The 10,983-nt window shown below is 37.7% G+C and overlaps 1 pseudogene; it reads left to right on the plus strand.

Annotated features, from left to right (window-relative positions):
• Positions 1-456: 456 nt before the first annotated feature.
• Positions 457-813, plus strand: LOC140642206 (eukaryotic translation initiation factor 1 pseudogene; annotated as a pseudogene).
• Positions 814-10,983: the final 10,170 nt, after the last annotated feature.

Genomic DNA, 10,983 nt, shown 5'->3' on the forward strand with positions numbered 1-10,983 from the left:
CTGTAGAACAATTTGACCTAACAGATATAAAACAGAACACGCCACCCAGCAGCAACAACAGGAAAATACATTTCTCTCAAGTACACATGGAACATTCTCTAGGTTAGACCATATATAGACACAGAGCAGTCTTAAACATAAAAAGATTGAAGTCATACGAGGTATTTTTTTTTGTTACAAGGAATACAACAAGAGATTACAAGAGAAATCAACAGCAAAAATATAACTGGAAAATTCACTATGTGAGAATTAAAAACACATTCTTAAACAACAGAGGAGTCCAAAAATAAATTTAAAATGTCTTGGGATAAATGAAAATGAAGATAAGCTCCAGTCACTGAGCCACCACAGAGGACTCAGCAGCCTCTCTCTTTTGCTCCCAAGCTTCTGCGCATTCCATACCCCAGTCTGCCTTCCCCCACCACCACCTTCCACAGGCCATTTCTACTGAAGAAAATGAATCATATTACATCTGCTATCCAGAATGTCTACTCTTTCAGCCCCTTTGCTGATGCAAGTAAGGGTGATTATCTACTTCCTGTTTGCACTGAGGATTATATCCATGTAAGATTCAATAGAGAAATGGCAGGAACACCCCTACTACTATCTAAGGGATCACTAATGATTATGATAAAAAAAAATAAACTAGTAAAGGCATTTAAGAAGAAATTTGCCTGTAATGGCACTGTAACTGAGCATCCAGAATATGAAGAAATAATTCAGCTAAAGGGTGACCAGCACAAGAACATGGGCCAGCTCCTCCTAGAGACTGGACAAGCTAAGGATGACCAGCTGAAGGTTCATGGGTTTTAAGAGCTTCTGGATCAATAAAGCCCAAATGAGGTTTTCTTTCTTTTCTTCTTTTCTTTTCTTTTATGTTCTTTTCTTTTCTCTTCTTTCAGACTTTTTTAAAAGCTTATTCATGAGAGACACAGAAAGAGAGGCAGAGACATAGGTGGAGGGAGAAGCAGTCCCATTGCAGGGAGCCCAATGCGGAATTTGATCCCAGCACCCTGGGCTCACAACCCAAGCCAAAGGCAGACACTCGACCACTGAGCCACCCAGGTGCCCCTCAAATGAGGTTTTCCTTGCAATGAGTAGAATTTCCCTTCTACCCCTTGTCACAAATTGAAAACTTCACAGCTTGTAGGTTTGTAACCATGTGGGATCTGCTTTTAACTTGGACTTGTGTAATTCCTTCCTCCAATAAACTGAAAAGACCTTGGAGGCCTCCTTTTCAACAGAGGTAAAGCAGTAGGCTTCTGGCAGTGTCCAGCCTGAAACCAAGCACTAATGTGATGTTTCAGTCAAGCCTAGAGCCCCAAGATGACAGACAGCTATGTCTGGCCAGAAGTTCCTTGGCTCTTCCTCAGTTCAGAATGTCACCATCTGAACAGCCCATGGTGAAGCTGAGATGACAGAATGGGGTAAGACACAACAGCAGCTGTGCTGCTAGGAGGAGTTATTGGTAGTCGAAGAAACATCGCTGGTGTCTCCAACCTGACCAGTTAGGCAGGGCTTAGAACAGCCACCTTCCCTCTAGTGAGATGTAATAGGACATCTGGCTTGCCACCAAGGTCTTTTTGACCAGATCTACCCTAGCTAATCAATTTCCAAACACCCGAATGTGAGGCTGACCTTCTATCAGTGTTAAACTTTTGACAAGGGAACAGACTTCAAACTGATCTAACACTCATGTAGAGCTTGCAACTTACTAGCAACAGCTGCCCAATTCCATGTGAATGTGCCAAAACTTATGGGATGCAGTGAGAGCAATGGTAACAGGGAAATTTATTGGTAGAAATGCTTATATTAAAAAAGAGGAAAGGTTTCAAATCAAAACCTAAGTTTATACTTAAGGAACTAGAAAAACAAGAACAAAATCAAACAAAATCTAGCAGAAGGAAGGAAATACTAAAGACTAGAACAGAGATAAATAAAATAGAAAACAGACAAGTAATAGAGAAAATTAGTGAAACCATAAGTTGGTTCTTTAAAAAGATCAACAAAATTGGCAAAACTTTGGTTAGACTGACAAAGAAAAAAGAGGGAAGGACCAAATTACAACAAAATGAAAGAGAGGATGTTACTATCCACTTTACAGAAATAAAAAGGATTGTAAGAAAGTACCCTAAACACTTGTATGCCAATAAATTGAATAAAAAATGGACAAACTCCTAGAAATGCAAAGTCTACCAGGATAGAATCATTAGGAAGTAGAAAATCTGAATAGTATATATAACTATAACTAGTCAGGAGATTGAATAAGTAATCAGAAATCTCCCAAAAAGAAAACTCAAGACCAGATGGCTTCCCTAGTAAATTCTACCAAACATTTACAGAAGAATTAATACCAACCCTTTTCAAATTCTTCCAAAACATTGAAGAAGAACACTTGCTAACTTAGTCTATGAGGCTATCATTACTTGGATACCAAAGCCAAACACACATACTACAGGAAATCTATAGACCAATATCCCTGATGATACTGAAGCAAAATCTTCAACAAAATACTAGCAAACTGAATCCAGCACTATATTAAAAGGATTATGCACCACAACCAAGTGGTATCTATTCCTGGACTGAAAGATGATCCAACATACAAAAAACAATCAATGTAATATACAACATTAACAGAATGAAGGAAGAACATCACATGATTATCTCAATTGATGCTGAAAAAGCATTTAATAGGACACCTGGATGTCTCAGTAGTTAAGTGTCTGCCTTTTATTTTTATTTATTTATTTTTTTAAAAGAGAGAGGCAGAGACATAGGCAGAGGGAGAAGCAGGTTCCATGCACCGGGAGCCCGATGTGGGATTCGATCCTGGTTCTCCAGGATCGCGCCCCGGGCCAAAGGCAGGCGCCAAACCGCTGCGCCACCCAGGGATCCCTTTATTTTTTTTTAAGTGTCTGCCTTTTGCTCAGGTCATGATCCCAGGGTCCTAAGACCAAGCCCCACATCAGGATCCCTGCTCAATGGGGAGTCTGCTTCTCTCTCTTCCTCTGCTTCTACCCTTGGCTTGTGCTTGCTCTCTCTCTAGTTCTCTCTCTCTCTCTCTCTCTCTCTCTCTCACACACACACACACACAAACACACACACAAAATATTTTAAATAAAATATTTTTAAAAACGAAATCAACATACAGAAATATGTTGCATTTCTGTACACCAATAATGAAGTAGCAGAAAAGAAATCAAGGAATCAATCCCATTTACAATTGCACCAAAAAAACAGAAGATACCTAGGAATAAACCTAACCAACGAGGTAAAAGATCTGTACTCTGTAAACCATAAAGCACTTATAAAAGAAATTGATGAGGACACAAAGAAATGGAAAAACATTCCATGTTCATGGATTGGAAGAACAATGTTAAAATGTCTATACTTCCCAAACCAATCCACACAGTTAATGCAATCCCTATCAAAATACCACCTAAAAAAAAAAATACCACCTATATAGATCTTATGCATATTTTATCAGATTTCATTTTTTGTATGCTACTCTAAATGGTATGTTTTTTAAATTTCATATGCTCAGTGTTTATTGCTGGTATATAGGAAAGCAACCTTGTATATCAACCTTTTACCTTGAAGCCTTGCTATACCTGCTTATTAGTTTCAAGAGTTTTACTCTTTTGAGGAGAGGGGTGTTTTTTTTTTTTTTTTGGTTGATTGATTCTTTAGTATTCTACACAATAATTTCTGTTTAAAAAATTCTATTTCGGGATCCCTGGGTGGCGCAGGGATCCCTGGGTGGTGCAGCGGTTTGGCGCCTGCCTTTGGCCCAGGGCGCGATCCTGGAGACCCGGGATCGAATCCCACATCGGGCTCCCGGTGCATGGAGCCTGCTTCTCCCTCTGCCTGTGTCTCTGCCTCTCTCTCTCTCACTGTGTGCCTATCATAAATAAATTTTTAAAAAAATTTAAAAAGAATTCTATTTCTTCCTTTTCAATCTGTATATTTTTTTATTCCCTTTTTATGTCTTATTAGAGTAACTAAGACTTCTAGTATAATGGGAATGCAAAAGCTAAAAGACAACATTCTTACCTTGTTCTCCGTCTTATGAGGAAAGTGTCCAGTTTCTCACCATTAATCTTTGATGCAAACTGTAGTGTTTGCTTAATAAGTCTTGTTTCCTAGAGTAGTTTTAGGTTCACAACAAAATTGAAGGGAAGATATATATTTTTTCCAAATATTCCCTGCCGCAACACATGGATAGCCTCCTTCATTATCAACATTCCCAACCACAATAGTACTTTTTTAACAATTGATAAGCCTACTACACTGACACATCATAATCCATAAAGTCCATAGTTTATATACTGTTCATTCTTGGTATTGTACATTTTATGGATTTGGACAAAAATGTAATGACATGTATCCATCACAAGACTTTCATACAGCATTTTCACTGCCCTGAAAATTATCTGTGACCCACCTATTTATCCCTTCCGATTCCCAATCCCTGGCAACCACTAAAATTTTTACTGTCTCTATAGTTTTGCCTTTCCCAGAATGTTATATAGCTGGAATCATACAGTATGCCTTTTTCTTTTAGATTGGCTTCTTTTACTTAATCATATATATTTAAGTTTTCTCCATATCTTTTCATAGCTTGATAGTTCATTTGTTTTTTTAGCTCCAGATAATATTCCATTGCCTGGATGTAACACAAATTATTTATCCATTCACCTACTAAAGGACATCTAGGTTGCTTCCAAGTTTTGGCAATTATAAATAAAGCTGCTCAAAACTTTTTTTTTAAAGATTTTATTTATTTATTCATGAGAGCGAGAGAGAGAGGCAGAGACATAGGCAGAGGGAGAATCAGGCTCCATGAAGGGAGCCCAATGAGGGACTCAATCTCGGGACTCCAGGATTATGCCCTGGACCGAAGGCAGGAGCTAAACTGCTGGGCCACCCAGGGATCCCCTGCTCAAAACTTCTTATGCAGGTTTTGTGGGGACATGTTTTCAACTCCTATGGATTAAATACCAAGGATCACAATTGCTGGATAGTATGGTAAGAGTCTGGTTAGTTTTGTGAGAAACCCCCAAACTGTCTTTCAAAGTGGCTGCACCATTTTGCATTCCCACCAGCAATGAAGGAGAGTTCCTATTACTCCACATCTTCAACTCCACATCCATCAGGATTTGACGTTGTCAGTGTTCCAAATTTTGCCCATTCTAATGAGTGTGTAGTGGTATTTCATTGTTTTAATTTGCATCTTCCTGATGACATGTGATGTAGAGCACCTTTTCATATGCTTTTCATTTACCATCTATAAATCCTCTTTGGTGATGTATCTGTTAAGATCTTTGGCCCATTTTTAACCCAGTTATTTGTTTTATTGTTGTTGAGTTTTAAGAGTTTTTTGTATATTTTGGATAACAGTCCTTAATAAATGTGCTTTTACAAATATGTTCTCCCAGCCTGTGGCTTGTCTTCTCACCCTCTTGACAGTGTCTTTCACAAAGAAGAAGTTTTAAATTTCAAGGCAGTCTAGCTTATCAATTATTTCTTTCATGGATTGTGACTTTGGCGATATATCTAAAAGAAAATCACCATACCCAAGAACCTAGGTTTTCCCCTTATGTTATCTTCTAGGAATTTAAGTTTTGCATTTTGTATTTAGGCCTGTGATCCATTTTGTGTTAATTTTTAGGAAGGATGTTAAGTTCTATGTTTAGATTCATGTTTTTGCATGTGGGTATCCCGCATCATTTGTTGAAGATTATCTTTGCTCCATTGCATTGCCTGTGCTCTTTCATGAAAGATCACTTGACTATGTTTATGTGGGTCTATTTCTGGGCTCTCTATTCTTCTCCATTGATCTACTTGTCTATGATTTCATCAATACCACACTGCCTTGATTACTACAGCTTGGTAGTAAGTCTTTAAAGTTAGGTAGTGTCAGTCCCCCAACTTCATCCTCTTAAACACTGTTTTGGCTATTCTGGGTCTTTTGTCTCTTCCATAAATTTTAGATTGTTGATATCTACAAAATAACTTGCTAGGATTCTGATTGGGATTGCATGGACTCTGTAGGTCAGGTTGAGAAGAACTGACAGCCTTTTGTTTGCTTCATTTAAACTCAAGTTAGTTAATATGTAGTGTATTATTAATTTCAGGGTAGAATTTAGTGATTCATTGGTTGCATATATCACCCAGTGCTTATTCCATCAAGTACCCTCCTTAATACCCATCACCCATTACTCCATCCCCCCCACCTCCCCTCCAGCAACCCTTAGTTTGTTTCCTATAGTTAAGAGCCTCTTATGGTTTGCCTCCCTCTCTGTTTTTATCTTATTTTATTTTTCTTTCCCTTCCCCTATGTTCATCAGTTTTGTTTCTTAAATTCCATATATGAGTGAAATCATATGATATTTGTCTTTCTCTGACTTATTTTGTTTAGAATACATTTTAATTCCATCCACATCATTGCAAATGGCAAGATTTCATTCTTTTTGATGATTGCATTGTATCTTGTATTTAAATACCACATCTTTAATCTTTATCCATTCATCTGTTGATGAATATCTAGACTCTTAATATTTTAGCTATTGCAGACATTACTGCTATAGACATCGGGGTGCATGTGCCTCTCTGAATCACTATTTTTGTATCCTTTGGGTAAATACTAGCAGTGCTATTGCTGGGTCATAGGGTAGTTCTATTCTTAACCTTTGAGGCACTTCCATACTGTTATTCCAGAGTGGATGCACCAGTGTGCATTCCTACTAACAGTGTAAGAGACAAGTTGGGAAAAACTGACATATTGACAATACTGAGTCTTCCTATCCATGTATCTCCTCACTTACTTAGGATATAGCATTAGTTTTTTTTTGTTTTGTTTGTTTGTTTGCTTGTTTTTAAGTAAGCTCCATGCCCAGCATGGAGCCCAGTGTGGGGCTTGAACTCACGACCCTGAGATCAAGACCAGAGCTGAGATCAAGAGTGGGACGCTTAACCAACAGAGCCACCAGGTGCCCCTGATGTGCGTCAGTTTTGTGATTTTCTTCACATACATCTTGTACATCTTTCTTTAGATTTATACTATTTTTTTAATAAATTTAGTTTTTATTGGTGTTCAATTTGCCAAGATACAGAATAACACCCAGTGCTCATCCTGTCAAGTGCCCACCTCAGTGCCCGCCACCCAGTCACCCCCACCCCCCACCCTCCTCCCCTTCCACCACCCCTAGTTCATTTCCCAGAGTTAGGAGTCTTTCATGTTCTGTCTCCCTTTCTGATATTTCCCACTTATTTTTTCTCCTTTCCCCTTTATTCCCTTTCACTAATTTTTATATTCCCCAAATGAATGAGACCATATAATGCTTGCCCTTCTCCGATTGACTTATTTCACTCAGCATAGTACCCTCCAGTTCCAACCAAGTCGAAGCAAATGGTGGTTATTTGTCATTTCTAATGGCTGAGTAATATTCCATTGTATACATAGACCACATCTTCTTTATCCATTCGTCTTTTGATGGACACCGAGGCTCCTTCCACAGTTTGGCTATTGTGGACATTGCTGCTAGAAACATCGGGGTGCAGGTGTCCCGGCATTTCATTGCATCTGTATCTTTGGGGTAAATCCCCAACAGTGCAATTGCTGGGTCGTAGGGCAGATCTATTTTTAACTCTTTGAGGAACCTCCACACAGTTTTCCAGAGTGGCTGCACCAGTTCACATTCCCACCACCAGTGCAAGAGGGTTCCCCTTTCTCCACATCCTCTCCAACACTTGTTTCCTGTCTTGTTAATTTTCCCCATTCTCACTGGTGTGAGGTGGTATCTCATTGTGGTTTTGATTTGTATTTCCCTGATGGCAAGTGATGCAGAGCATTTTCTCATGTGCTTGTTGGCCATGTCTATGTCTTCCTCTGTGAGATTTCTGTTCATGTCTTTTGCCCATTTCATGATTGGATTGTTTGTTTCTTTGCTGTTGAGTTTAATAAATTCTTTATAGATCTTGGAAACTAGCCCTTTATCTGATACCAGCTCTGCAAGAAATTTTAAGGGGGACTCTTAAAATTCCCCTTTAAGAAGTCCAATGGAACAATCCACAAAAACAAGGACTGAATAGGTATCATGATGACACTAAACTCATATCTTTCAATAGTAATGTGAATGGGCTTAATGACCCCATCAAAAGGTGCAGGTTGTCAGACTGGATAAAAAAGCAGGACCCATCTATTTGCTGTCTACAAGAGACTCATTTTAGATATATTAAGTATTTAAATTTGGGGCAGTGCTAATGTAAATGGTAATGTATTTTCATTTCAAATTCTACTTGTTCAGTTCTGGTACACAGGAAAGCAACTGATTTTTTAACCTTGCATCCTGCAACTTTGCCATAATTGCTTATTTGTTCCAGGATTTTGTTGTTGTTGATTCTTTTGGATTTTCTACATAAACAGTTGCATCACCTACAAACAATATTTTTATTTCTTCCTTCCCAGTCTGTGTATCTTTTATTTCTGTGTGTTGTCTTAGTGCACTAACTAGAACCTCCAGCAATGTTGAAAAGGAGTGATGAGAGGAGACATCCTTACCTTGTTCCTGCCTTAGTGGGAAAGCTTCAAGTTTCTCATCATGAAGTAAAATGTTAGCTTTAATGTTGTTGGGATTTTTTTTTTTAGATATGGAGATATTCTTTATCAGGTTCAGGACATTCTTCTCTATTCCTAGTTTACCAAGAGTTTTTATCATGAATGGTGTTGGGCTATAGGTTTTTTTATGTATGTTCTTCACCAAGTTAGGAAATTCCCCTCTATTACCAGTCTGCTGGATTTTTATCATGAATAGGTGTTGAATTTTTGTGGTGTATAATGCACTGTTGGATTCAACTTGCATCTATGATAATGAGAGATATTGCTCTATAGTTTTCCCTTCTTATAATTCTTTTATCTAGTGTTGCTATTAGGGTACTGTTGGCCTTACACAATAAGTTAAAAATTGCTTCCTCTGCTTCTGTTTTCTGGAAGAGATTGTGGAGAATTGGTATCATTTCTTCCTTAAATGTTTGGTAGAATTCACCAGTGAAACCATTGTGTTCTGGTGCGTTCTTTCTTCATCTTGGAATGTTATTTATTATTACTTCAATTTCTTTAATTGTATAAGCAATTCAGATTACCTATTCTGTGAGAGTTTTTGTAGTTTGTGTCCTTCAATAAATGGTCCATTTCATCTAAGCTATTAAATTTGTAAGTTACAAAGTGTTGATAGTGTTCCTTTGTTATCTTTTTAATCATTAGTGATGACCCTTCTCTCATTACTGATATTACAAATTTGTATGTCCTTTTTTTTTTCTTCACTTGACTAAAGCTTTATCAATTTTTATTTACATTTTCACAAACTTTTGGCTTTGGTGATTTTCTCTATTGTTTTCAATTTTATTGATTTCTGCTCTAATTTCTATAATTTCTTTTCTTCTGCTTGCTTTATTTTTTTTTAAGATTTTATTTATTCATGAGAGACACAGAGAGAGAGAGAGGCAGAGACACAGGCAGAGGGAGAAGCAGGCTCCATGCAGGGATCCTGATGTGGGACTCAATCCTGGGACTCCAAGATCACACCCTGGGCTGAAGGCGGCACTAACCCTCTGAGCCACCGGGGCTGCCCTCTTCTGCTTGCTTTAGACTTAAATTGCTCTTCTTTTTCTAGTTATGTAAGGTAGACACTTAGATTACTGATTTTAGATATTTTTTCTTTTCTAAAATATGCATTTAATGCTAACCTCCCTAAATACTGTTTTTGTTCCCTCCCCCAATTTTTGATGTTTAAGTTCATTCAATTCCAAGTATTTTTTCATTTGTGATTTCTTAATCCCATGAATTATTTTTTTAAGATTTTATTTATTATGAATAAATAAAAGCACTTAACCGCTGAGCCACCCAGGTGTCCCAAACCCATGGATTATTCAGAAGTGTGTTGGTTTCCAAATATTGGGAGACTTTCCTTTCTTGCTATTTTTAGAAATTAAACATTGGCCTTTAAGTGCTACAAAGCTGTACTGTTTATCAAATAAGAACCAGAAATTACTTTTAGAATGGCATGGATCTTGGAGTACTCATACTGTGCAAGTTTTCCATTGAAAACCGCCTTAAAAAATGCCCTGAACTACTTCATACCGGATGGCAGAGCAGAAGAAAAATGCCCATAATACCCCAGAACACCTTCCATGTGTCACATACAGCCCAGGGTGCTGTGGTCACAAAGGGGTCAGTTCAAAATAATCATTAACTTTGAAAGATTCTGATATTTCTATTTCATAGATAATAACACTCCTGCAGTTCAGCAGACCAGCCCTTGGCCAGAGTAAAGAAAGATCAGATTATTCATGGCTTATTTTCTTGAGTGAATTCCATTTTCCTCTTCACCACAGGAAATTCCAAACAAACAAAAAAAAAAAAAGTAAAAAAAATTAGGGAAAGGAAGAAGAAATGGTTGTGACATATTAAAAACAACAAAATGAGCTTCATCTTGATTAGCTAAAACCTGCTTTCAACTTTCTGAGTAGGCTGAGTTTTTAGTCTTTAATTACAAGTACTGTACCAACACAGTAATTAAAAGGAACTGCCTTCCCTTGTCATGACAGCATTGGGTTTAAGTCCCATCATCAACATCGTGAATAATTATTTCCTTGCTATTGCTTTCTCACTCTTTCCTTATGAGTTAGCATTAGGCATTTCTATGAATTTGGAAATTTCATTCCTAGTCTTGGATGCTACCTTATTGTAAACAAACATGATTAATTAATGAGGAACTCAGATGTCACCTCCAACTTTATCACAACATATACAAACGACATTTCCAAAACACCTCCCTCCATATGATCTACAGTACTGTTAACAACTGACAGGTCAATTTCATTTCAAAATATTTATCCTTAGATTCTTGTTTCCTGAACCATCACCAAATATACATCACCTTCTCTGGGATACTGGACAGCCATTCCTTCTGGAAATCTTAA

This window comes from Canis lupus, chromosome 11 (genome assembly GCF_048164855.1).
Source record: "Canis lupus baileyi chromosome 11, mCanLup2.hap1, whole genome shotgun sequence".
Classification (NCBI taxonomy): domain Eukaryota; kingdom Metazoa; phylum Chordata; class Mammalia; order Carnivora; family Canidae; genus Canis; species Canis lupus.